Source organism: Sceloporus undulatus, chromosome 2 (genome assembly GCF_019175285.1).
Source record: "Sceloporus undulatus isolate JIND9_A2432 ecotype Alabama chromosome 2, SceUnd_v1.1, whole genome shotgun sequence".
Lineage (NCBI taxonomy): Eukaryota > Metazoa > Chordata > Lepidosauria > Squamata > Phrynosomatidae > Sceloporus > Sceloporus undulatus.
Window position 1 is genome coordinate 3,562,792 of NC_056523.1, and position 5,658 is coordinate 3,568,449.

The window sequence follows — 5,658 nt, forward strand, 5'->3', positions numbered from 1 at the left end:
TCTCTGATGAGCCAGAAGGACTGATTTCTGAGCAAAGCATTTCCCACACTGTTCGCATTTGTATGGTTTCTCTCCTGTATGGACTCTCTGATGAGCCAGAAGGACTGATTTCTGAGCAAAGCATTTCCCACACTGTTCGCATTTGTATGGTTTTTCTTCTGTATGGACTCTGTGATGCTTTGAAAGGTCTGACTTTTGAGTAAAACATTTCCCACACTGTTGGCATTTGTGTGGTTTCTCTCCAGTGTGGACTCTCTCATGTACAACAAGGTATGACTTCTGAGTAAAACATTTTCCACACTGCTGGCATTTGTGTGGTTTCTCTCCTGTGTGGACTCTCTGATGTACAACAAGGTATGAACTCTGAGCAAAACATTTGTCACACTGCTGGCATTTGTATGGTTTCTCTTCTGTATGGATTCTCTGGTGTTTGTGAAGGCGTGACTTGCAGACAAAACATTTTCCACACTGCATGCATTTGTATGGTTTCTCGCCTGCATGGAGACTCTGATGTATTGAAAGTTCAAACCTGCGACTAAAACATTTCCCACACTGATGGCATTTGTGTGGTTTCTCTCCTGTGTGGACTCTCTGATGACTCACAAGGTGTGACTTGCAAGCAAAACATTTTTCACACTTCTGGCATTTGTATGGTTTCTCTCCTGAATGGATTCTTTGATGCTTTGAAAAATCTGACTGGTGAGCAAAATGTTTTCCACACTGCTGGCATTTGTATGGTTTCTCTCCTGTGTGGACTCTCAGGTGATCCCGAAGGGTTGTCTGGTGAGCAAAACATTTTCCACACTGCTGGCATTTGTAATCTCCTGTGTGGACTCTCAGGTGACCCCGAAGGGTTGTCTGGTGAGCAAAACATTTTCCACACTGCTGGCATCTGTAGGGCTTCTCTCCTGTGTGGAATGTCTGGTGCATGACAAAGTGTGACTTCCAAGTGAAATATTTCCCACACTCCTGGCATCTATAAGGTTTCTCTCCGGTATGAACTCTCTGGTGAGTCCGAAGGGCTGAATTCTGAGTAAAACATTTTCCACACTGCTGGCATTTGTATGGTTTCTCTCCTGTGTGGACTCTCACATGATCCTGAAGGGTTGACTGCTGAGCAAAACATTTTCCACACCTCTGGCATTTGTATGGTTTGTCTCCTGTATGGACTCTCTCATGATTCACAAGGTATGACCGCCGAGCAAAACATTTTCCACACTGCTGGCATTTGTATGGTTTCTCTCCTGTGTGAACTCTCAGGTGACGCTGAAGATGTGAAGAAAAACAATTCCCACATCGCTGGCATTTGTGTGGTTTCTCTTTTGTGTGTATCCTCTGATGAGCCGCAAGACCTGACTTCTGAGCAAAAGATTTTTCACACTGCTGGCATTTGTTTGGTTTCTCCCCTGTGTGGATTCTTGTATGAGTTACAAAGATTGACCTTGGAGTAAAATATTTTTCATGCTTCTGGTATTCATATTCTCTCTCTCCTGTTTCTACTTTGTGATGAAAGTTTCCTATAAAGAAGGAAAATAACAGAAAGGAGTGAATCTCAGTATTCACAAAGCAAGAACCTCTGAAAGCAATGATGTAGCTAAGCATATTTAAGAAGGAAAAGGAATTAGAGAAAGAGGACCTAATGCTTCCCCCTTAGTGAGACTCATTTTCTTGCTGGACTCAGGCCCTGGCTCAGCAGGCAATGTTTTCCACAAGCACTGTGCCTGCCTGGGCTTTAAAAACAGGACTTGAGAGGGCCCTGCTTCAGAACATCCCAGTAGAGAGAAGGAGGGACCACAGTGATTATCTGGCGGCTTTGTGGAGGACATGGCTGCTAGCTCTATGGCTACTTTGAACCTCTGCTTTCTTAGTTGAACTCCTCTCCTCATAGGACTAAGGTTCTGACTCAGTAGGCTTGTGTTGGGTGCAAAGAGCAAGTTCCTGTCTTTTGGCCTGCAAAGAGATGGCCTTGTTTCCTACCTAAACCATCCCTGCCTTTCTCATATGCCTGTCTATTGAGTGTACTGTTTTTAATAACTACTGTCCTGCTGGCCTAATACAGGAAGGATGTGTTTTCCAGAGGAGTGAGTGACAGGACATAGAGTCTCAGGGAGTAGCCATTCAAGTCGTACAGGTCAGAGGGAGATACGGAGGGAGGAGACAATTAAAATACCCAGAAAAGGGAAGGGCACAAAAGGGTGCTTGTGGTCCCCAAGCTGTCTTCCAGCCCAAATAGTTTGGATATCCTTGGTGACAGTCCCTATCCCACCTGGGTAGAAAATGCTGCTGTGGAATGTTAGGTCAGTGAAAGGTAAAACAGCTACCATTCAGGACTTGATCCTGGAAGCACAAGCTGATCTGGCCTGTATTACAGAGATCTGGTTGGATGAGGCTGGGAGGAGGTTAATCTCTCTCAGCTTTGTGCACCAGGATTCTCTGTGAAGCAACAGGCAAGACCTGGTGGCAGGGAGGTGGAGTTGCAATAGTCTATCGTGATCCCATTCCCCTGGCCAGATGCCCCCTCATATAGTCTAAAGGCTTTGAGTGTGTGTACATAAAGGTGGATACCTGGGACAGAATAGGAAGTCTGTTGATGTACCACCCACCCCGCTGCTCCACATCTCCCTTCTTGAGATAGTCAGGGTAGTCTCAGGATTGGTGTTGGAGTCTCATAGCACTGGGTGACTTCAACATCCATGCTGAGACTGCCCTTTCAAGAGTGGCTCAGGATTTCATGGCCTCCATAGCATGTGACAGTCGCGCCACCAATGAAACCTGGCTGGTTTCATACCCAGTACCTGTTGCATCAGAATACTACTACCCATGATGCACAGCTCATCAAATGCTGGCTCATGCACCTGCCACTTGAACTGTAGCAACGGCTGCTCCATTTTCACCTAGTGGCCACATCCATGTCATTTTCAAACCAGTGTGCCACATGGTCCTGACAGATACAGTTCCAATGGATGTAGCATTGTGCATATCTGTCCACTGTTAATGGATACTTTGCAGTTTGTGCAGCCTGATGATGTGGACAGGATCCTTGGAGAGGTGAGAGCCATCACATGTGTCTTAGACCCTTGTCCTTCTTGGCTTATGAAACAGGCCTCAGGTGGGCTGAATGAGTAAAAGGGGTGATCAATTCATCCCTACAACAAGACAGCATTTCAACTTGCCTAAAGAAGGCAGTTATGAGGCTTTTGTTGAAGAAGCCATCCCTGAATTCCATTATAATGGATAATCATAGAATCATAGAATGGGTAGTATTCTGATGAGTTAGAAGAGACGACAAGCGCCATCCGATGCAACCCCCTGCCATGCAGGAAATCTCAATCAAAGCATACCTGACAGCTGGCCATCCAGCCTCTGTTTAAAGACCTCCAAAGAAGGAGACTCCACTACACTCCAAGGGAGTTTATTCCACTATCAAACAGCCCTTACTGTCAGGAGGTTCCTTCTAATGTTGAGGTGGAATCTCTTTTCCTGCAGCTTGCATCCATTGTTCTAAATCCTATTCTCTGGAGCAGCAGAAAAAAAGCTTGCTCCCTCCTCAATATGACATTTCTTCAAATATTTAAACAGGGCTATCATATCACCTCTTAATCTTCTCTTCTCCAGACTAAACATCCCCAGGTCCCTACATCGTTCCTCATAGGACCCTTCACCATTTTAGTCACCCTCATTTGGACACGCTCCAATTTCTCCACATCTTTTTTAAACTGTGGTGCACAGAACTGGACACAATATTCCAGGTGGGGTCTGACCAGAGCAGAATAGAGTGGCATTATCACTTCCCTTGATCTAGACACTATACTTCTATTGATGCAGCCCAAAATCACATTGGCCTTTTTAGTTGCCGCATCGCACTGTTGACTCATGTTCAACTTGTGGTCTACTAGGGCTCCCAAAACCCTTTCCCACGTAGTTTCATTCAGCCAGGTGTCGGCCATCTTATATCTGTGCATTTCAGAAATTCATCTTGTTAGCTTTGGCCCTGCTTTCTAATCTATTAAGGTCCTTTTGAATTTTGATCCTGTCCTCTGGGGTATTAGCTACTCTTAGTTTGGTGTCATCTGCAAATTTGATAAGTATGCCCCAATTCTGTGATCCAAGACATTGATAAAGATGTTGAATAGCACTGGGCCCAGGATAGAACCCTGTGGGACCCCGCTGGTCATTTCTCTAATTATTGACCAGAGTCTAACCTACTATCTTAGTGCAAGGTTTTGGAACATTTGGTGGCTTGCCTCCTCCAGGGGTTTCTGGATGAAACAGATTTCCTACATCCATTTCAATATGGTTTCAGGCCTGGCTATGGAACAGAAACAGCCTTGGTTGCCTTGATGGATGATTTATGCAGGGAATTGGATATGGGGAATGTGTCCCTGTTAGTTCTGCTGGACCTCTCATTGGCTTTCTATATGATTGACCATGGTATCCTTCTGGGTTGCCTCTTAAACCAGTGACGAGATCCATGACATCAATCCTGAAAGCTATGTGGACAGCATATGGATAAAAATTAACAAGGATGTTATTGTGGGAGTCTATTACAGGCGCCCCAGTCAGATGGAGGAATTGGATGATGCCTTTCTAGAACAGATGACAACTTTCTCAGAAAGGAGAGATGTAGTAGTGATAGGTGACTTCAACTATCCTGATATTTGCTGGACGTCAAACTCAGCACAATCCTCTAAGTCTAGGAAATTCCTCATTTACCTGGAAGATAATTTCATTGTCCAAAAGGTGGAAGAGGCAACAAGGGGGTCAGCTTTTTTAGATCGGATCTAACCAACAGGGATGAATTGGTTAATGAGGTGCAAGTGGTGGGATCCTTAGGTGGAAGTGACCATGTTCTCCTGGAGTTTGTTATACAATGGAAAGGAGAAGCCAGGCATAGTCAGACATGCATTCTAGACTTTAGGAGAGCTGATTTCAGTAAACTTAGAGAAATACTGAGGGTGATCCCATGGTCAGGAATACTAAAAGGGAAGAGAGATCAGAACAGATGGGAGTTTCTCAAAAGGGAGATACTGAAGGTACAATTTCAAACAGTTCCAATGAGGAAGAAAAATGGGAGATGTCTCAAGAAACCAGGGTGGATGACTAAGGAACTTCCACCTGAGCTAAGTTTTAAACGGAACATGTATACGAAATGGAGAAATGGAGAAACCACCAAAGAGGAATTCAAACAAATAGCTAGCATGTGTAAGGGTAAAGTCAGAAAAGCTAAAGTGCAGAATGAACTCAGGCTTACTAGAGAGGTTAAGAACAATAAAAAGGGCTTTTGGGGGTAGTAGCAAAAGGAAGGAGGAAATGGTAGGGCCACTGTGTGGAGATGATGGCAAAATGCTAACAGGGGACAGAGAAAAGGCAGAATTCCTCAAAACCTTGTTTGCTTCACGCTTCTCAGAAAAGGCAAAGGGTGCTCAACCTGAGGATAATGGAGCACTGGACAGAACAGAGGAAATTCAGCACAGAATAAGTAAAGTGATAGTACAGGAACAATCTAAATGAATATAAATCTCCAGGACCAGATGAACTACATCCTAGAGTATTTAAAGAACTGGCAAATGTAATATCAGAGCCATTGGCATTAATCTGTGAGAACTCATAGAATCATAGAGTTGGAAGAGACCGCAAGGGCCATCCAGTCCAACCCCC

The 5,658-nt window shown here is 44.5% G+C and overlaps 1 pseudogene; it reads right to left on the bottom strand.

The window, feature by feature from the left end:
• The window catches only part of LOC121923057, a 47,138-nt pseudogene that overhangs the window by 1,468 nt on the left and 40,012 nt on the right, over window positions 1-5,658 (bottom strand).